We start from the raw sequence: 23,880 nt of genomic DNA, 5'->3' as shown, positions 1-23,880 counted from the left end.
AGCAGTGATCATCGAGCAGATAATAGAGCTGTGAACAACACATGCATAATCAGAGTTTTGTACAGTGTATTGATAAGGGGAGTATATTTGAAGTATACTATTTTATTGACAATTGTATATACTGTTAGTTTAGTCAAATTTTTGTAAGTATATAGATTTTTGAGTGATGACTTTGAAAGAAAGTTTTGTCAAACATATCAACTAATGTCAAAAGGGGAGATTGTTACCATTCACTAAGTTGTCATTAGTTTTAGGTTCAAAGTCATTCTATATACTCTAGTTGGTTATCACTACCGAATTATTCAATCGGTAAGCACAGAGCAGTCGGTTATAGAAGAAAGTAGTCATAGAGCCTAGTATACACCGAGCTGTCTACTGAGTAACACTCTATGTCTACCGAGTAGCAAAGATGGTATACTGAGTTAACACACACAGAGTGAAACGTGTTACCAGATTCATTGAACCTAGACACATATTGGAAACGTGTTACAAGATCGAGGAACAGGGAATCATTATCACTTAGGAAATTGCACCTTAAAGATTTTGTATGATTTTGAGGTTATCTATCCAATGAAATATTTTGCATGGTTATTCATTTAATGAATCATGTTTGTAAGATCGAAACAAAAAACAAGATCACTGACATAAGAGATCTATTTATGCAACATGAATTGAGGATCAGATATATGTGTGTGAAGCAAGACATGTGTGATAGATAAGGAAGCACTGAGTGTTATGATTGTCAGAGACACAGACGTCACCGAGAAGGATTTCAGAGAATAGTCAAGGAACAGAGTAAACAGAAGGGTTTACCAAGTTACTCTATGGGTTACTGAGGTATGCTATAAGCAAGGTAATCTCATTTTGAGCACATAGAATCTGCTATAACGTTTCAGATGTGAAGTTGCAAATATTTTGTAATATTTTGATTGTAATATTTTGAGTTGTAAGAGAAACCTTTAACAGGGTAAAAGACTCTAACAAAGTCTATAAATTGTAAAGCCTTTAACCAGGTGCATTAGAATAAGTGTTGTAAAATCCTTTAGCAAGGTAGATCTAAAGATCTTGATGCTCCTAACAGGGTAAGCTATCAGAAATAGCTAAACATGTAGCTCTAACCGAGAAACCTTTATTATTGCAGTAGTGAAGTTGTGGGTGCCATCCCCACCGCAGTTTTTCTCTCTAACCAAGAGTTTCTACGTAACCAAAATATATGTGTTATGGAGTGAATCATGTATGATTGTTATTTATTTGTTTTAGCATTATATTATGTTACAACAATTTTTGGTTTATGCTTAACAATAAAGTTATTGTTGAAGAAAAGATTTGAAGTACTGATTCACCCCTCCCCTCTCAGTACATTAGCTTTCCATATTGGGCCTAACACATATTCCCCTGCTACAACAAGTTATGAGTAACTTCCTAATGCTTGCCTCCCGCCCACCCCCACACAACATTTTTGGAAGCCTGCATATGCTTACTAGCAGCCAAAAGAGGCATATTATGTCTCCCATCGACATGTCAACCCCTTTCCCCAGCATCAAAATGTAATAAACTTGGAAAATGTTAGGGTCGAGGAAATAATGATGAGTTTCCAAGAATAGTTGAAGGCTATCGAGGAGGAGCAAGAATAATATCTACAACAGGATCAACTTGGTTATTAGTCCTAGCTTCAGCAACAATGGGAAGAGGCTCGAAGAAAACAACAAGAGTAGTTTCTTGTGATGCAAGTTTTTGCAGGGGAAGAAGAGGTCAGGCAGCTAGTGACCATGGAAAAGCAACTCATGCTAGAGGTGAAATCAATGACTGGGGCTCCTGAATTTGAAATCCCAAGCATCATATAGGGGATGCCTTCTAATGAGACACCCAAATCTCTTTTGCGAAAAATCTTTCCCCCTCAGTTCTCTATCCTTGAGACCATTTCACTTTTTAAGGGTGGACTTGTTGTTTGGAGGGCCAATTGGTCTTACAAATAGATGAAAGAATAGGAGTAGTTTGTTAGTTGGGAGCTTTTATATTCTTGCAAGGTTGAAGAATCGACCTTAGCACCAGAGGAAAATGAAGGTGTGCAGAAGCAATAGCAAGACATCAACCAAACAAGGGAGCAAAATGAAGAAGAGGATTCATTCCTCTCATTTGATTAACTTCTTTTCTTTATTGACCATGAGGAAGAAGGCTTTTCCATTTCTATAATGGAACAAGCTTTAAAGAAGCAAGAAGATGCTGAAGAGTATAGTGGATCACGCGAATACAAGAATGCTCATGAGGCTGAGTGGGAAGAGAAGCTTGATGCTTCTCTAGATCTTCATGAGGACTATTGTGAAGTAAGGGTGATCTCCATCATGGAAGGAAGGAAGGAGGATATTGATGAAGATTGTATATGGTGAAAATGGATAACAATAATAACAAAATTGAAAGGCTAAATGAATTCAACCACCAAACCCTAGCCTAACAACAACAAAGATCCACCATAACATATGAAGATTACCTAAGACAATGCAAATAACTGAAAATCACAAAGATTATACCATCACATGTCCAATAGGGTTTTGATCTCCATTCTTCCTATCTCCATTGATCTTGCTTGATATACTTGCTCTCAGATTTTTATATGCACAAGAGCTCAACAAAGAACGGAATGTGGTTGCAAGTAGGATCGTAGTGTAGCCAAGTCTTCAGGATTAGTCATTAGGATGTGTCATTAGGGTTTGACAATGAAGAAAGCATCTCCTTAAATAGAAGACACAATAAGAAATGGAGGGTTAAGATTGAGAGGTGTAAAAAGAGAGGTCGGCTAGGATTAGAGGGTAGGTAAAAGAAATACCAAAATAATGAAAGAGGTAGGTAGTGTATGAATTAAGAGATGAATGACATGTGTCATGTGTAGAAAAAGATAATGAATTAATTAAATAAATAAAGATTTATTTAATTAATAGAAGAAGTAGGACAATTAAATAAATAAAATATTTATTTAATTTAGGAAATGGATAATTTAAATAAATAAATGTATTTATTTAAATGAGAAATAAGGCTAGAAGAGGATAAATGAATTAATTAAATAAATAAGGATTTATTTAATTAATAGAAGAATTAGGCTTAGATAATTAAATAAATAAAATATTTATTTAATTAGACATGACAATTTTGGGTGTCTACAAAGATAAATTATGGGATGAGTTAGAAGTTTTTTGCTCATCTATTGACATCAGGTCATCATCTCCTAAGTTGGAGGATCATTGTGAGCGTGCATAGAAAGAGGAGGTTCCCATACTAGCAAATGAGCCATTAGAACCAACCCTTGCTGGTCAACAATAAATCAAGGAAGTAGAGCGTAGTAGTAAATCCAATATTGGTCACTTGAACTGGACACTTTCAAGAGGATGCCCCATCTGGCATCTATCCCGACTGGAAAACTGCAAGTCACCCCTAGTCATGCTCACCTCTAAGCATGGAGATGAGCATCAAGGAGAGCATGTTCAACCTACCAATTCATTACAAGAGGATAGCATTCAAAAATGGGTGAACCCCTTTGTTCCCAACTTGTGGGAGGCATTCCAACAGTCTGTTGGATGCTTATTCCTGCTTGATTGCCCAAGAACATGTGAAGCATTAGAATTTGGTCAGAAAGGGAAGTTACTTTCATAAGCCAGTTAATGGCTTGTTTAATTTCCTTGTAGAATTTGAAGATCATGTAAATAATAGTTAGATGTTTTTCCTTTCTAGGAAATGCAATCATACATGATGCATTCTCCTTAAGAGAATTCATGTTTTAGTTTCCAATTTTCCTCTAAGTGCATTAGTACACATGTTGTATGGATCCTTTTAGTGACTCTGTGCCCAATGGATAGCTAAGGTCACTGGTTCTCTAATATTGGCATTTGTGTCCCCTTATGATTCATCATAAAAAATCGATCTGAGATATCTGAAATGAATCGGCAAGGAAAAAGCTCCCACGTGAGTAAGACATTTCTAGTCTACAAAACTAGAGATTCTAGGTTCAACCTCCATAGGTAGACATCCCCTGTGAGTCACCAAGAACTGTAGATAATATCTACACTTTTGGTGGTTTATGATCAAGGCACTAATAGAAACATGTCAAAATCAGCCCGAAGGAGATCCAGAGTGATCATAGGTGAGAAAAATCAAAAAAACAATTTTTGATATTTTGTCTATGTTGTAGTATTTTGCATTTTTGGAGGCCTTCGGAGAGAAATTTGGGGCCGAAATTGTTTTCTAGTCCCTTAAATCGATAGACGAAGGCATAGTGTGAAGGGATATAAATTAGAGCTTTTGAAGACCTTTCCAATAGTGTAAGCGACTTAATATTTCGAGCACCGAGCGAAAAGTTATGATCTTGCCAAGTCAAGACCAATTTGTTATTGTTCACGGGGAGTAGGTACGAGCGTGCCACGTGTCAGCATGGAACAGTTTCTAGAAATCTCACGACTTCTTACTCTCTTGAAGGCACACAGGATTGCAACGTGTCATCACCACGGGGTGTTCAAGGGCGAAAGGAAAAGAGGGCTCCAAAAGCTCTGCTTGCATGTCGCATGTCGAAAAAGCACGGGCCTAGAGATGTTTTGAGCCTAGAGAGAATTCAAAAGTGTGCAATTGTTTCTTTCGAGAGAAGAAGGTTGCAAGAGGTGTCCCATAGTGAAACTAGAGGGCACGAATGAAGTAAAAGAAAATGCATGCGTGATCTAGCGGTTGCAACAAAAAAAGTGAATTGCTAGGTGGCAACAATGTTGCACACATGGAAGAAAATAGTGATGCAAAGATCAAGCTCAGGACAATTGCAACAAACTCCATGATGATGGTGGACACGCAGCAAGCATGCAGAAGCCTGTTTGGTTGGAATCATCATTTTAGATCAAATATATTTTCATTATATAAGCCTGCGGGCGCATTGTAAAAGGGGTTCAAAAATTAAGAAGAGGAAGATAGACAATTTACTTGTAGAATTATGCCTTTAATTTGTACTGGTGTTTCGAAACTCAGATCAAATTGTGCCTTCGGCCTTTATGATCTTGGTGTTTCTATGCAAAGATTTGTTTTTATGCAATTTATAATTTTGTACGACTTCATAAATATATGCTATAAGACTCTGCAGATTAAACTATGCTTTCATGAACTTGTTATCTAGTGGATGAATGGTATGTACTGCTTGTTGGCATTGTGTTTTCATTGATGTCAACTAGTATAGTTGTCATGAATATCAACCACTAGAGCCAACTAGTATGCAAGTAAGTATCCTCAAATATACAAGTTGTTGTTGGGGAAGAGGAAATTGGTCATTGGTAAGTGTAGGATGTCAACCAGTATACTTCAAGCTATGGTATGTACCAGTGAGTAAGTATTGGAGATAGTTGGCATTATGGAAATGCCAACCAGTGAGTGATGTGTTGGTAGTGTGGTGATGCCAATTTGTAAGCATGTGACCAGTAAGCAAGCAAGGTTGATCCAATGAAGAAGTGTAGACTATCGGTATGTAGTTGGATGTCATATAGCAAGACTCCCACCAGATGAAGATGTTATCAAAGGATGAAGATATGACAAGAAGAGTTTGGTCTGCTACAAGTTAGTAAGGTAGACAAAGGGGATGTCTACTGGATTATATATTCTGATTGAAGGTGTATCTACTCAAAGTCAACAAAGTCATATTGGTGCATGAAATTAGAGACATGCATTAGTTCAACAAGTGAAAGCATGATGAGCTACCTGGACAAAAGAAGAATCATTTGTGATGAGTTTTCCACTTTGGAAAACCCGTTGAGAGGAGAACCAGTCTAATGAAGGAGAATGAAATGGTTAGCATTGTAGATATGGTGTTACACTGGAAGGAAAGAGTGTGGTACCAGGACTCAAATAGAGATTGAGGTTTCCACCTATGGAGATGGTTGAAGGTTGATGGCATGGAGTCATCAAGGGTGTTACCGGCATGCAGACAGGAATGTACTCTATCAGTAAGTATGTCAACTGGTAAGACACCTAAGGGGCAAAGGTGAAAGGCCCTCAATCAAATGAAGATGTGCACAATGACTCACCATGGAAACCTATTGAGGACCAACGTGTTGGGTGACCGAGCAGATGTGATTCCACCATCAGGATAGTAAAGTGTAGACAAGAAGGTTAACCAGTTAGGGTATAATTGGCAAGGTTAGAGAACCAGTAGGTGAATATTGATACTATATGATGCAGTCGATGATAGAATCTAAACTGACACAAGTGACTAAGCTGAGGTGTACACTGACAGAGACGCCACATGGATTTGAGGTCACAAACATGCATGAAGAGTGCCTTAGCAAAGTAGTTGCAGAGTAGGTCGACATTAAATGTCAATTGTGACTTTCATGGGTTGAGTGAAGAAGGACGTGGCTCCAGGCAGATCGATGGACATAGATCTAATTCCATGGCATAATGGTCAGTGCAGGGTGTCTAAGTGCAGATCAGATTAGGTGAAGGAACTGCAAGATTATTTAATATGTTTGAGAAAGAGCATGGCCAACAAACAGGTTGTAGTTTGTTGAAGACAATAAACATGTTTTTGAGGAATAAAATATCGTAGTGTGGTCTGATTTGAAGTAGGGCGTGAATCTCAGAGAGGAGATCCGATCTGATATGGATAGAGTCAGTGGAAGAAGCTCTAGCAAGCCAAAATTTGAAGTTACATTTTGGCTGGAACACTTGGCTATAAATATGCAAACAAAAGACTGAAAATGATTGATGATGCCGGATGTAGGAGAATAGAGAGTGAGTGTGCAAGAAGAATCAGTCAAAGTGCAAATTGTAGAAGATCTTAGCAATTGAGTATTGAAAGATAACCGGTGACCGGTAAGAGGGTTTAATAGGGGGTTAAACCAGCAAGCTACAAAGTGTGTAGCAATCAAGTGAACCGGTAATGCTAGAACCAGCACGAATGCAGAAGAGATTCTTGCAGTGCAGTGGGATTGTCAGAGGAGATCCAGCAAGGCAGAAATGGAGCAAGGTTTGACCGGTAAGTAGTGTAACCGGTGAAAAAGTGTAGAGCTTGATCCGATAGGGCAGTAGTAGCAAGAAAAGGAGAGAAGAGAGAGAGAGTGAGTAGAGAGAAGACAAGGCAGAGATAGAGTAGAGGAAGAATCAAATGTGAGTAGAGAACCAATAGAGAATAGAGAAGAGGTGAATCAGTGAGGAGAGATTAAATGTAGAGGTTACAAAACTCATTTGTAACCGGGATATAACTATTGTATTATGCATATTCATTGTAATCACTGAGTTGGTGCTCAGTGGAAGGGTTGGTGCTCCTTTGGGTTGGTGCCCATAAATAGTTAGGGGTTGGTGCTCCTTTGGGTTGGTGCCCATAAATAGTTAGGGGTTGGTACTCCTTGGGTTGGTGCCCTAAATGTTATAACAAGTTTTTTATTGTGAGGCTAGATTGGAGAAGTAGACTCCAACAACATTTCTCATCGAGGTTTTTCCCACTTGGGTTTTCCTCATATAAACCATTGTTATGTGATGTGCCTTTGTGTGTGCTTGCATTTGATCTCTTCTCTTATCTCACCAATATATCATCTTAGTGATTGGATAGCTAACCAGTTCTCAAAGTAAAGATTAAAAGAGTTGATTGGAAACCACTGATTCACTCGCCCCTCTCAATGGAATATTGTGTCCAACAATTGGTATCAACACGTAGGTTCCTGATTAGATAAGATTTCTCTAGCTTGGGTAGATTCTAGTTAGGTGACACAATGGTTAGATTTGAGACAATCCCAGCTCCTATGTTTAGTGGGTCTAACTATTCCATTTGGAGTTGTAGAATGGATGTCTACTTGTCCTCATTAGGCTATACTGTATGGATGTCAGTTGTGAATGGTCTTTCTAGTCCTATCTGTACTCCCACCAGCCTTGAAGTAGAGAGAAAATCTAAGTGCAATACTGAAGCAATGAAGCCTATATTCAGTGGGCTCTCGAATGATGTTTCTATTGGCATTCTACACTCTTATGAGAATAGTTGGTGTTGTCATTGATGGCAACCATCTGGAAACCTTCTGGCATTCATCTGGTAAGCCATCGATAGGCACCAGTACCGGCATAGACATCTACATACACCGACAGACACTTCACCGACAGTAGCTACAATGCATACCAGCACCCCAACCAATAGGGAATAAACTTTTGTTTATTGTATTTAAATGTAATTATCTTTTGTAAAGCCGACATGGCATATTGTAAAAGACTCATATATATGTATGAGATCTTATAGGTCATTTTATGTAGAAGTGAAGTAAGGTAGTATGCATGGAGAGAATGTATGGATGATATTTTGTATAAGGAGATATAGTTGACAATGAAGGTTTTGGTTATAGAATGAGCTTAAACCGGTACTGAACCTGGCATAGTTGATGGCAATTTGGCTAATGTGAGTAAATTGTATAACACATTCAATGATTTAGAAAAGGAAAGCATTGAAAATAGTATTATCTTACATCTGGATATATACAAGAAAGTTTTAATTGAAGTTGTGGATGACTTGCCTAATGAACTGTATAGAAGATTAGATGCTAAGAGGATTGCAGTAATGGAATTGGACAAGAAACTTAAATTTGAAAAACTTCTAGCTATACATCCGGTTAATTCAAAAGAGGAGATTGATGACCTGATTTGTGAGGATAACAGATCCATTTTTGCTAGTGGTCACCAGCAAGTAAGTTTGATGGTAGGTAGAGTAAATGAGATTGCAGAGGAGACTATTGATAAATGGGATATATTTTTTGTGGAAAAGAAAAAACAAGAAGAATTGAATAGGCGGAAGAAAACATTCAAAGTTTATCGAAAGGATAAAGACAAAGGGAAAGGTAAAGTTGGGGGAATACTGAACATCAAGATAACTGACAACTTACCACCACCCTTGGATACTGCACTAGTACATACTGATGATCCACCGGTTATTGATAGTGTAGGTGTCACACATGATAACACTAATCCTAAATCTGAAATACTATTCACCATGAATGTAGACACTTAGGAAGTGAATATTGTTGTGGATAAGGATAGTACAAAGGCTAAGGATGACATTGCTGATAGTGGCAACATTGTTGAGCAACCAGAAGAAACTATTGAGGTTGAGATCCAAATAGAGAAAACTAAGCAAACATTACAAATAGAGAAACCATTGGATATTGAAATGAATACTAAAGGTATAGATGCTAACACAAAGAAACCTACTGAGACTGAGATACCGATAGTTGAGCACACAGAGAAACCGATAGAGAAACCTACAGAGGTAGAGGTACATATTGAGGTAGTGAAACCGGTAATCACTAAGATACCTAAGTAATAAGAAAAACCATTGCTAGTTGAAATGCAAACTCAGACTAATCCATCGGAGGATAATACAAGCAAAATGATTACAAATGTTGAAAGCACAGAGGTAATTAAGGTAGTTGGTCAGACATCTGGTACTTCATCAAGTGAATTCAGACCTACTAATGTAACTGAGGTACTCCTAGACTCTATCAAGAAGATCGCTGACTGTAATGCATTGGCTTACAAAGTAATTGATGACACCATACCAATTCTTAAATTGATTGCACCAAAATGTAACATAGATCATGTAAAGGATTCTTTAGGTAAATTGGACACATTGTCCAAATTTATTACTGACAATGTAATAATGATTGATAAGGTGAATGAGGACACATTCAAAGAGAAAGTTGAAAAGGAAAAGGATAAATTCTTTGAGGATACAATAAAGAAGTGCATAGAACACATAAATACACTTTTGTTGGCACTGAACACTACAATTTTAGAATATAAAGAGTTGTACAGAGAAACATGACCACATCTTTTGACAAAGGACATATAAAAGGAAATAAGCAGAGTACAAAAAGAAATAGATGACATAGCTGATAACATAATTGGTTCATCCGAACCTATATTAGTTATTGAGCAGGAAATAGTAGATTTTGATGAGAAATTGGAGAAATTTGAGAAAGACAAGGCGAGGATTAAGGATAATGCCAGAGAACTTAAGTATAAACTTGGTCCCAAACTGGACATTCTTATCTCTTTGAGAAATGAAATCTCTAAAGCATTACTTCAAGGAGAAAGATCACCGAAAGAGCACATGCATCATCTCACCGACACGATCCAACAAACTGAGGCATCCCTAAATGATAGCAACAGATTCATGTAGAGTTTAAATTTGGTTTTGGTAGACATATTTCAGATTGTAACCAACCGGTTACAAACTTTGAGGTAGAATTTTTGCACTCGTTTGACAATTTTTGACAACCTTTGTCATTGATGTCAAAGGGGGAGTAGTGGATAGAGAAAAATGATTATTTAGAGGAGATCATCTACTCAGGGGGAGCACATATTTTTGGCAACTTTTTGGACTTCACTTTTTGGAAACAGTTTTTGGATTTTTCTCATGAGTGTTTCCAACAATGTCAAAGGGGGAGATTGTTGGCATTCTACACTCTTATGAGAATAGTTGGTATTGTCATTGATGGAAACCATCTGGCAACCTTCTGGCATTGATCTGGTAAGCCACCAACAGGCACCGGTACCGACATAGACATCTACATACACTGACAAACACTTCACTAACAACGACTACAATGCATATCGGCACCCCACCCGACAGGGAATAAACTTTTGTTTATTGTATTTAAATGTAATTATCTTTTGTAAAGCCGACATGGCATATTGTAAAAGACTCGTATATATGTATGAGATCTTATAGGTCATTTTGTGTAGAAGTGAAGTAAGGTAGTATGCATGGAGAGAATGTATGGATGATATTTTGTATAAGGAGATATAGTTGACAATGAAGGTTTTGGTTATGGAATGAGCTTAAACCGGTACTAAACCTGGCATAGTTGATGCTGATTTGAAGCAGTACATTGTATTGGATTTCATAATCCACTTTTGTAGTCAGTGAGACTCTTATTCAGTAGTGAGCTCTAGGCAGTTGGCCTTCCTGCATGTGCAGGCCCCTCGTTGTAAGTAATATTTATTCATTGGCCAGTGAATGAACATTGTGGGTCACAAATCCCATCGAGGTTTTTCCCACACTGGGTTTCCTCATTAAACATCTTGTGTTATGGTGTGTTTTCTATGCTATCTTTATTGTTTCTGTTTACTGCATTAATTCTTATTTACTGATACACTATTTTCAAATGCAAAGTTCTTAATAAGGTTAAACATTCTTCTAACTGGTTAGATACCTATGTATGGTGAAAATGGATACAACAATATTGAAAGACTAAATAGATTCAACCATAAAACCCTAGCCTAACAACAACAAAGATCCACCATAACATATGAAGAATACATAAGACAATTCAAATCAAATGAAATCACAAAGATTATACCATCACATGTCCAATAGGGTTTGAATCTCCATTCTTCCTATCTCCATTGATCTTGCTTGATATATTTGCTCTCAGATTTTATGTGCACAAGAGCTCAACAAAGAACGCAATGCGGTTGCAAGTAGGATCTCATATGCCAAGTAGTAGTTAGCTTGATTCATTAGAAAGATTCATTAGGGTTTGACAATGAAGGAAGCATCTCCTTATATAGAAGACACAATAAGAAATGGAGGGCTAAGATTGAGAGTTGTAAAAGAGGTCGGCTATGATTAGAGGGTAGATAGAGAAAATAATAAAATAATGAAAGGGTAGGTAGAGAAAATAAGAAAATAATGAGAGGGTAGGTAGTGTATGAATTAAGAGATGAATGACATGTGTCATGGGTAGAAAAGGCTAATGAATTAATTAAATAAATAAAGATTTATTTAATTAATAGAGGAAGTGGGATCAATTAAATAAATAAGGTATTTATTTAATTTAAGAAAAGGATAATTTAAATAAATAAAAGTATTTATTTAAATAAGAAATAAGGCTAGAAGAGGATAAATGAATTAATTAAATAAATAAAGATTTATTTAATTAATAGAAGAATTAGGCTAAAGTAATTAAATAAATAAAGATATTTATTTAATTAGATTGGACAATTTTAGGTGTCTACATTTTGCCCCTCTTCGAGACAATGCAGCTTGTTGCGTTGTTTCAAAGAAGATAATATGAATTGATACAAAGTTGCCCCAAGATGGGAATGATATGCCCCCTTGAGAGATTGGATGAAAATGTCTAGAAAGATCACAGACAATCTCTTGATAAGAGAGAAAGGCTAGAATGGACTGACCGGATGGAGTGATAGAGTCACAGGATAAAGAAGACTAACTTGGGAGACGAGGGCTAGGGCTAGGGCTAGGGCTAGGGCTAGGGTAGTCTATAAAATAGACCACGAGGGGAATACATCCTCATTGTCATCCACACACCCAAGAGATCAGAGTGCAGAGAGAGAAAAGAGCAGAACCAGTCAGCAGCGATGGCTTTGGTTCACAGATTCGATCGCGTTTGCCAATTTCAGAGGCCAGCAGATGCAGGAGAGCCGGTGAGTACCACAAAACCTCCTTGTACTTTGTTGCAATAATTGTTGTCATTAATGTATGCTAGGTAGTGCAAGAAATGTGCTTTAGGATATGTCAAGCGGGGGGGAAAATGTTAAGGCACATTTGTGTTATGAATGTGTGTTTATGTCTTCAAGGTCGAATCGACAGTTCTGTGATGAACATACGCTATCGATTGGATAAGCAACTGAGAGGATACACTCAAGCAGGTCCTCTAGGGAAGACTAGGATAGATCGAGGCACTTTGTGATGAACAATGAGTACCAAGATAGAGTACTTTGTGATGAACAGGGAGTGCAATTACCGTGGTACTTTGTGATGAACAGGGAGTACCACTAGGATAAAAAGCAACACTTTGTGATGACTAGTGAGTGTCACTAGGATAGAGCACCATATGATAAATATAAGCACTAAGATAAAGAGCAGCATTTTGTGATAAACAGGGAATGCCACTATGACTAACATGATTGATTTGCTTGACTGTAGGAGTATTTGCCTATGTTGGAGTCACGAGAGAGATTCCCATCGACTTAGAGGTTGTGACCAGAGCTGACAAATGAGGAGAGAGGAGCAGTTAAGGCCATGGGCCTGTGACATATTATGTATGTGCCTAAGTAATGGGCGAACATGGGGTTGCTGACTGCACTGGCTGAAAGATGGCACTCAGAGACTTGTACATTTCATTTGCTAATGGGTGAGATGACAATCACCTTAGAGGATGTTTATAGGATATTGAGGATACCGATCGATGGGGAGTTAGTTCCTTATGATCGAGAGGGAGATAGGGATGCACTAAGATGAGTGTTTTAGGATCCAAGACTGGAGATGAGGGCTGGACATGTGGCATGGGACACGATGACCGCAATAGGATTTGCATTACGAGCAGTGTTGGCAGGAGTTATCAGTGGGTTCCTATGTATCAGTCTTTGTACCATTTTGTATGATGACACCTTTGGGTGATTGTAGCCATAGGATTTTGACATCATTGTATCATGACACTTATGATTTTGATATATATGAGATGATTCATCTTTGCAAAAGCTATATGCATGTGTACCTATGTGATGTATGTTTCATGATGTATGTTTCTTATGTGATGGTTATGATATGGATGCAAATATGTACATAATGAATACAATATTTTTGTTCTTTTATGTTTTATATGTTATGCAAATGTGAATGTATGAAATGAAGATGAATATGATAATGTACAGGATAAGATGCATAAGGATGTGAAATGTGCTAACATGTGTTGTGTGCGGGATGTAATGCAATTGTGATATTTATATGTATGTATGAAATGCTTATATGTGGTAATGCAGGTGCAACTACATGAAATGTAAATATTTTTGGAATGTCATTATACTTAGTCATGTGATAGCAAGCTACTCAGACTTGAGAAGGATGATGGAAGTCAATTAAGAAAGGGGGATGGAAGATAGAAGATATGAAAGTGAAAGAGCTTCTTGTGCATTATCATCATTGAGCTTTATTATGGCAAGTAGGTTATGACAATCGAGGCATATGTTCGACCCAGAAAGTCATTATACTTGTTTGCATGGAGATCAGACAGTCACAAACAAGGAATGCCCCAGTTCATACTAGACTCTCAGTGTCCTCATTTCCTTGGACAAGTCATAGCATTACTAAGAGACAATGTACAGACAGCAAAGAAAAATAGGTGACGATACCCCATCCTCACTTTTCTAGTCAAAGACATCCTGGAGATAGAATCTCTAGTCAGAGACATCTTGGAAAAGCTAAAAGACATGTCACCAAAAGATAAAATCAAAAGAAAATCAAGACTCGACACCAACATCCACTGTAGTCCTCAAGTTTAGTGTCTCTTGTCACTTGTATAAGTCTATTTGATTGTGGTCACAATGTTTGCTTTCACAAAAAGGATAGATAGCACTGAACCATGATGTTGTCTAAGTCTGCTAAAAGATTTGATTTGTTGAAGCACATTGTTGCTTCTACGTCTCATCTGAAACTGACTGAATCCATGAAACTAATACTTTATTGTGGAGAAGACAAAACTTTATTGCGGATTGATGATGCAAATGCTGCTTTATTGTGGATTGTGCATGGATAGGCTGAAGAAAAGTGGAAGAAACTATACTCCTTAGAAACATGTGATGCTCTTAGTTCCACACCCATTACTAAACGTAGGATTTGCCTTAGCCACAAATAGGAGCTGATTTATTATGAATGGAAAGGGATGAAAAGGAATGTTTATTATGAATGGCTAATGAATCTTAGATAGATCAATAACAAGCCATGATGGGAATGTGTATATTTATTATGGATGAAGAGGTTGTGAGTGTGTGCAAAATGAAAGGATGAAATGGAATCCTGAATGAGGGAGGAGCAATGTCTCTACACATGGTGCCAGTGACCCAGTTTTCACCATGGTACTTGCCCAGGGTGCCATCGAAGTGGTTTTCACCGTTGGACAAAAATATTTTTTTTCTTTACTTTTTTCTTCTCTTTTTTTTTTTTTGTGTCACAAGGCGCCTGTTTGCCAGGTTTTCACCGAGTAACGATTTTTTATGTTTATGATTTTTTTTGTATTTTTAAAATAGGATACTCCAAAGAGCTATGTGTAGAACCTGTGAAGGTGCATGTTGTTGATAGGATCCTCCAAAGTTTCACCCTCTGTGGTTGAGAGCTGATATGCGCCGGATCCATAAGCGGTTGTTATGATGTAAGGACCAAGCTAGTTTGGTTCGAACTTTCCCTTCTTCTCTCTGTCTTGCTAATTTTTAGGATTTTCTTTGAGAACCAAATCACCTACCTCAAATGTACAAAGCTTGACTTTATGATTGTAGCTACATTGTTCCTTGACTGAATAATGTGTAGCTCGAGTGACTGTCTGCCTTGATAAAGGAACAGAGATAGAATTACTAGTGTGTGGACTACGTAGGCCCATATGCGTGTCACCTAAAGAAGTTTGGGCATCCCTGATAACAAAGTCCCTTGAGGAAGCTCCATTAAAGGTCCATGATGTATCGCCAGAAGGAAAAGGATGTGTGGAACAAGTGGATGAGTTATGAAGGCTCGTGATTGTGAAAAGAAGTGAAAGTAGGAGAGCATGATGGAGACTTAGGATCAACAAGTATGCTTTTTGACTTGAAATTTTAGAACTTTTGCCCCCAGTTATTTTGATATTAGGGGAGATCAAATCTTGCTCTTGTTTCTTCATAGGATTTTTATCCTTGACTTTGATTTTCTCAGAGTCCAGTAGCTTTTGATTTTGATTTGGACTAAAGGAGTTTTCTTTAGTTTTGAGTTTTAGATTTTACTTTTCAAAGATTGATTTGTGATCCTCAATTAGTAAGGGCTTTTGTAATTCTTGTTGATCCAAGTCTGGAAGTGGAGTGGAAATGGAATGAGTGGATGATATGGTAAGGCTATGTGAGTTCTCAAGAGGGCTGGGGATATGCTCAATAGATTCTTTGCTGGAACCACTCTTAGGACTATTGATATCAAGAGTTGCTTGCACCACTAGAGGAGATTTGCATTCAAACTTAGTAGCCACAACACTAGGTGGTTCACACCCAGTTCCTTAGCATTGCAAATTGTTTGTAGGTTGTTCCTATTGATTGAATACCTTAGGAGATAGTGGGAGTTGATCAACATGAAAGATATACTCACCGCATCTCATGTCTTTAATATTGAACTTTTCTTTTAGCTCTGTTTGCTTTGATGTAGAAAGTTCTAAGGATTCTAGATCCACATATGCTGATGAAGGAATAGCTTCTCGATTGGCTGGAATTGTTATTTCTGATCTAGATCACAGTTTGTTGCAATATATGAATGGATTTGGGTCAGCTTTGACAGTCACTTTGACTCCATTATGAGGAAACTTGATACATCGATGATATGTAGATGGGACTGCGCTCATCTCATGAATCCATGGACATCCCAAAAGTATGTTGTATGTAAGATCTAAATCAAGGACTTGACAAACCACATCCTTTGTAACTGGTCCAACTCTGAGAGGTAAAATGATTGTACCCTTGGATGAATGTTGTTCATCATCATATGCTTTGATGCTAATTTTGTTTGTAGAATTCACAGCTTTGTCTGAATATCCCAATTGTTTAATAGTGTTCAATGTACAAATGTTTAGACCTACTCCTCCATCTATCAGGACTCGTTTGATTTGATGTTTGTGTATGAAAGCCTCAATATGTAAGGGTGCATTATGTGGCTGACTTACAGAGGTGTCATCAGCTTCTGTGAATGTAAGGGAGTGCAGAATGGAAAGGTATCCCACCATTGTTTGAAACTAGTCCATGTTCAGATTAGTAGGGATAGAAGTTTCTCTCAAGATTTTTTCAAGAATTGCTTTATGTGCAGGAGATATGTGCAAGAGCTCAAGTATGGAGATGAGCACGGGTGTCTTCCCTAACTGTTCTACAAGGTCATACTCAGGCTTGGTTAATGAGGGAGTAGTGTTTTTAGCTGAAGCACCTTGCAAAGTCAATTTTCCTCGACGAGTTGTAAAATTGCATTCAGAGGTAGGTTCAGAAGAAGATCCAATGCCTTTTAGGACAATCTTGGGTCTTTGGGTAGAACTCTCAGGGGCTTTGTCCTTGATGATAATGGTAGAGACATGATTGTCCATCGAAATGTGATTGATGGTTGAATCATAGTTATAGGTTGTTCTGGTATAGTTGGTTTGATCATTTGTGGCTTTGGCTTTTCCCTTGTCATGTTTTGGGAAAGTTTCTTTAAACATCGCATGCTCTTGATTGGATGAGTGCCCTTCAATCTCAATGTCACCTCTATCAATAAGATCTTGTATGATGTTTTTCAGTTGATGACAATTTCCTGTTTGATGACCTTTGCTTTTATGAAATTCACAATACTCATCGTCATTCCACCAATTCGGTTTAACCTTTGGCTCATATGGAGGCAAATCTAGAATTGTGATTATCTTGTTCACCACTAGCTTCTTGAAAACTGACTCAAGTGGTTCTCCCAGTGGGGTATACTTTCTTCATGATTTGGAAGTTGTTTGAGTATTCACGTGATTGTTTGTAGAGCTTGATCCAGAAAATACAATTTTGGGTTGCACCGTATTGGCATCCACAACACCATCATTGACTGTGTTCTTGTTTTTATTCCAAAATCTTGGCTTGTATTTTCCTTTAAAGTCATCTTTGGTTTCTTTGAATATTTTAATGACTCCTTGTTCAATTAAGACTTTTACTGTCGCTAAGTCTTTTTCAATATTGTCCTTGAAGGTGGACAAACAAGATTTTCTCAGGTCATAACCAATGACTTTGTTAACATTTTGGGTGAACATCTCTACCATTTTTTTTTGTGGAATTTCACAAGAGCATCTGCTGGCTAGATTTCTCCATCTTTGTAGAAATGATGCAAAAGATTCTCGCTCCTTTTGCTTGGTGTTGCACAAGGTAGTTACTAATATGTTTGTCTCTATGTTGTATGAGAAATGTTGGATAAATGCCTCTGCTAAGTCACCCCATGACTTAATTCCGGGTGGGAGTTGAGAGAACCATTCCATAGCTTGATCACCTAAACTCTATGGGAATAATCTCATCAAATATGTATCTTCTGCTGCTACCTCAATGCAAGCTATGAAAAACTATCTTATATGTGCCTTAGGATCCCCTTTTCCTCTATACTTATCAAACTTAGGTGTCACAAAGTGTTTAGGAAATGGAGGCATTAGAATGCTCTTGTCAAATAGATATGGACATATGTCTCTCATTGTATAAGTTGGCTTCGGTGTATCCATGTCCTCCATTTTCTTTTGTAAGTCCTTAATTTGCTGCTCCAAATTGTTCTTAGGTGGAGACTGACTTCTTGGACCATATCCCATGCTTGAACCTCCGGGTGGAGGAGGAGGATATTGCATATATGGATGATATTGATAATACACATGTTCATATGGAGGAGGTCTATAATGATGTTGCATGTAAGGACCACTTGGTATAAAGTCATGATGAGGCATAGAATACTTGTTTTGTCCATGTATACCATACTCCACAAGAATGTCATGAATTTGTTCTAATGTGTTGCCCCCAAATTCGACGCAAGGTTTCCTTGTGTCCAAATTTTGATCATGCCTTTGAATATCCAATTGCTTTGGTGGTTGGTCCTTAGTATTAGCATGTGATTGAGTATAAGACTTCCATAATGGTCTGTGAAAGTGAGTATCATATGCTTGACCATGTGTATGCGGGACCTCAGGTTTTTGAAACAAAGATGATGGTGATTCAGGTACCATATGTGGTCCTCTATTGCCTCCACTATTAAGCCTCCTTTGATCCATGTTGGAGTAAGTTTGTTGCAAAGGTCTAGTTTCCATTATTTGAGACATGTCAAAATCATGAGCTATCTTAGCTCCACTTTGTGCCATCACTTGTAAGAAGTATTGTCTATCTCTCCTCATTATTTCCTCAACCAATCGATTGAAATGGGGATCCATAATGGAGTCTTCCACATCTGCTGAATGTATGGAAAATTTGTCCATATTGTCATTGTGTGTATCATTGTTGTTTATAGTGTCCATGTTCTCAACATTTGGAATGTTTCTATAAGCATCCGTGTCAGGTAATGTAGTATGATCAGAATTGAAGAAGATATCATTGTCATACTCATAGGAACTCATGTTTGCGGACTCTTGAGCCTCTTTAGCTTCTCTCCTAGATTTTTGGGAACGGGTTTCAACCATGAACTAGGTATTGACCAAGATGTATGAGACTAGATGAAAATGGAAAAGAGTATGGAAGACCAAGAGTTGGATGGAATGTAAATGAATCTGAAGTGTACTTGCAATGTCCAAAGTGTAAGACCAAGTATGTATGTAGTAGAGTAGGTGTGACTACCAAAGAGAGGATAGTTTCTCTTGATGAGGTAAGTTGACCTTGACTCTAAGTAAGACCAAATGAGACCCAAAGGTGATAGACCTTGATGATGGACCACTTAGCAAAATGTTGTTGTATGTAATGTGTTGACAAAGTATGATGAGGACAAGCAAGTGACCTTTTGACTCAAGTTTAGACAAATGCGAATGTAATGGGAGATGTAAAGCAATGATGGACTTTGTGAGACCCAAAGACAGGTTGAATGCTAGATAAAAACCTGAAGAGATAGCTTAGGAAGCTCAATAATTTTGAAACTGATTGTTCTTGTTTGTTTGCTAGACTGTAAATTTTTCCAATTTGTGAAGTTGTTTTGTTGTGACCCAATCTAAAATTCTGATTGTTTTTCATGAAAAGAGGACACAATGTTGATGAGAACTCAATGTTTTCAAGTGTTTAGACTCAAAAATGACTCCAAGAAAGTGTGTTCTTTGATGTAAAAAATGTTTTGCATACACTTGAAGACACAAAAGACACAATGTTTGTTGTTTGGTCTTGAATGTTTGATTGTTCAAAATAAGACAAGCACAATTCTTATGGCTGGCCAAGACAATAGTTGTTGATCCCACATGGAGTTTTAACCCTGAGGCTACGCTATTCAATTCAGATACTTAGATGCTTGACCTCACTAGCTCCACCCTCGGCACTCACTTCTCATGTCAGCCAAGCATCAGTCCCCATGAAAACTCCCCATGGTGAACTTTGTATCTCTACTAAGAACCGTATGTGTGTGGGCCGCTACCAGAGGTCCGACCTCCTGCCCCAACAACTAGAAGGATTTTGGCTTCTAAAACAAAAAGGTGCTATTAAGGGCATCCGCTCATGTGGCCATACATGTAGCACTTTCAGCTCTGTAAATACAAAAGGGTCCCAGTTGGTAGGGGTTACGCCCTACAAATGATCAAATAAATTTGATCAAACGGGTTTATGGGGAGACATAGTGTCGGTATGAACTAATCAGAACACGTTATCCATAGCTTTCAACATGAATACAATTATTTATAGTGGTTTGGAAGAAGATGGATTTTCTTTTGCTACTACTTGGGTCATTCTCTCCTCACTAGTAGTCCTAATGACCACATGGGGAGACAGGCCCTGTAAAGATGAAACAAAAAGAGCCTATTGCTCAAGACACAAAAGACAATGGTTCAATTTTAGTGCACCAATTGAAGTGTTTGTTAATCTATGAAAACAAGGCACACAATGAAAGATCAAAAACCCTTGCCAAGGTCCTACAACAAAGATCTATTAGTAGTTTGGATTGTTTCAAATGATCACCCCTTCCTGCAAGCACACAAGTTAGGTAAATTTTAGATCCAAAAGACTTTGTGAAATAGGGGCCTTCAACAATGCATTTTGTTGACCAATTCAAAGATCTGATTCATCACAAAAAAAGATCACCTATAAAACTATAAGACATTTCCAAAAATGTAAGAAAATCCAAAAAAAAAGCTAATTTGGTCCAAAAATTAATTTTTTATGAAAAATCATAAAAAATTCATATAAAATGCAAAATAGATCCAAAAAATCTAAACTTTTTAGTGGACACTATTTATGACTTTTCAAACTTGCATAAAATTTTTTTTACAACAAATCCAAACAGTTTGTGAGATATCAGCAAAATAATGTAAAACCCTAATTTTCAAAGATCCAATTTTTGAGGAATGATTTTGCATCAAATTTAAAATAAAAAAAAACAAAGTCTATGTATGAATCAGAGAGCTTTCCAAAAATATAATAAAATCTGAAAAATTCACTAATTTGCTCTCAAAATTAATTTTTTTATGAAAAATTATAAAAAATTCATATAAAATGAAAATTTAATCAAAAAAATCTGACATTTTTACTGAATCCTTCTGATACTTTTCCTAACCTATACAAAAAATTTTATGCCAAAATTCAAAGCCGTTTGTGAGATCTAATCAAAATAAGGAAAAACCCTAATTTGTAAAGATCTAATTTTTTAGGAAACATTTTGCATCAAAATTAAAATCACAAAGAATAGATCCTGTGTATTATTATGAGATATTTCCAAAAATGTAAGAAAATCAAAAAAATTCGCTCATTTGCTCTCAAAATTAATTTTTTATGAAAATTCATAAAAAAATCATAGAAAATTAAAATATGCTCCAATAGATCTGAATTTTTGTGTGAGATCTCTTGATACTGTCTTCAACCTATAAAAACAATTTGGTGCAAAAATTCCAATCCTTTTGTGAGATATGATAGAATCTCTCCAAGATCTTGATTTTGTGTCCAAAACCCTAGCTGCACATGGTTATTCTGCAAATTGTTTTACAAAATAGCAATATAGGGTTAGGAAAACCTACAAAAAACATAGATCTAACAAAAATACATGAACCACTAGGTGTGCCAAAATGTGTATGGTGAAAATGGATACAACAATATTGAAAGACTAAATAGATTCAACCACAAAACCCTAGCCTAACAACAACAAAGATCCACCATAACATATGAAGATTACCTAAGCCAATGCAAATCAAATGAAATCAAAAAGATTATACCATCACATGTCCAATAGGGTTTGAATCTCCATTCTTCCTATCTCCATTTATCTTGCTTGATATATTTGCTCTCAGATTTTATGTGCACAAGAGCTCAACAAAGAATGCAATGCGGTTGCAAGTAGGATCTCATATGCCAAGTAGTAGTTAGCTTGATTCATTAGAAAGATTCATTAGGGTTTGACAATGAAGGAAGCATCTCCTTATATAGAAGACACAATAAGAAATGGAGGGCTAAGATTGAGAGGTGTAAAAGAGGTCGGCTATGATTAGAGGGTAGGTAGAGAAAATAATAAAATAATGAAAGGGTAGGTAGAGAAAATAAGAAAATAATGAGAGGGTAGGTAGTGTATGAATTAAGAGATGAATGACAGATGTCATGGGTAGAAAAGGCTAATGAATTAATTAAATAAATAAAGATTTATTTAATTAATAGAGGAAGTGGGATCAATTAAATAAATAAGGTATTTATTTAATTTAAGAAAAGGATAATTTAAATAAATAAAAGTATTTATTTAAATAAGAAATAAGGCTAGAAGAGGATAAATGAATTAATTAAATAAATAAAGATTTATTTAATTAATAGAAGAATTAGGCTAAAGTAATTAAATAAATAAAGATATTTATTTAATTAGACTGGACAATTTTAGGTGTCTACAATACCTATTCACCCCCCCTCTCAATATCTTTGGGACTGTCATTAATCCTAAAAATTTCTTCATAGGTGGATAAGTGCAAATCGACAAAGAGCTTATGGGACAGATTGAAGAAGCTCTATCATAATGAACCCAATACTGCAGAACCAGTTTGTGAAAGCAAGAACATCAATGAAATAAACATATGTGCAGATGATAAAGGTAGATCAGTTAGCCGCTGCAACAATGCTGAAGAAGAAACCCATCTCTTCAAGGCACAAGAGACTCAAAGTGAGATGCACACATCTCAAAGTGATCATGTAGATCAATCCTATCGGCAAGGTTTGTTTGGCAGTGATGAAGAAGATGATGAAGCTCAAGTTGATCTTGAAGGTGAACTAGTAAGTTCCTTAGAAGAACTAAAAAATGTTAGGAATGAGTTTAAGAATTACAAAAAATTAGTTCATGAAGAATTTGGCCAGTTGAGAACATGTCTTGAAGAGTCAGATAAGAATATCTGCATGTTGACAACTCAACTAGAAGATTCCAAAGGAATGACTGATGAATTAAGATTAGTCTTTGATGACAAAAAGAAAAGATGTGGAGTTGGAGCTAGAAGTGGAGACAAAAGATAAACAGTGTCAGAAGTTGATAGGTGAAATGGAGAATTTTATAGAAGACCTTGAGAAGTGTCAATATGAACTCAAGGTGAGGATTCAGTATCAAGGTATCTCTGAAGCCTTGGATAATATGTTGAATGAGAAAAAACACTCCAAGGATACCAGAGGATTAAGACATGCTGCTGGTGAATGCTCCACTAGCAAGGATATCTCCAACAAAGAGATTCACTTTGTCACCACAAATGAAAATGACAAAGGTAAGATCTTCATAGTCAAGAATCCACCAAGGAAGAAAATTGACCTAACTACAACTGGTGAAGACATGAAGATGGAGATCGATGTTGCAAAAAGGAATAATATTGATCCAAAAGGAAAAGGTAAGCTGATAGAAGATGGCTCCACTGGAGATAAGAACACAAGAAGAAAGTATAGAAGACCCTCTATTGGTAGAAGACAAAGAAATGTTGCTGCCCACAAGATAAGGAAAGTGTGGAGAATGAAGGGGATCAGATGAAAGGACTATGAAAATCGGACAACCCAAGACAAGCCCCCGAAGAAGTAGAAATGGAGAAGCCAAACCGGTAAGATCACCTCATGTTTGTCAAAACAAATTTATAAGTAATATATCCTCCTTCTCTGGTTATTGATTTACATGCAATGGATATGGCCATAGATTTAAATGAATGTAGGGAATGGTCTGAAAATGGTCAAATTGCGTTCTCTAGAAATAGGAATGTA

This window comes from Cryptomeria japonica, chromosome 8, assembly GCF_030272615.1.
Source record: "Cryptomeria japonica chromosome 8, Sugi_1.0, whole genome shotgun sequence".
NCBI classification, from domain to species: Eukaryota; Viridiplantae; Streptophyta; class Pinopsida; order Cupressales; family Cupressaceae; genus Cryptomeria; species Cryptomeria japonica.
This window is presented reverse-complemented; position numbering follows the sequence as displayed.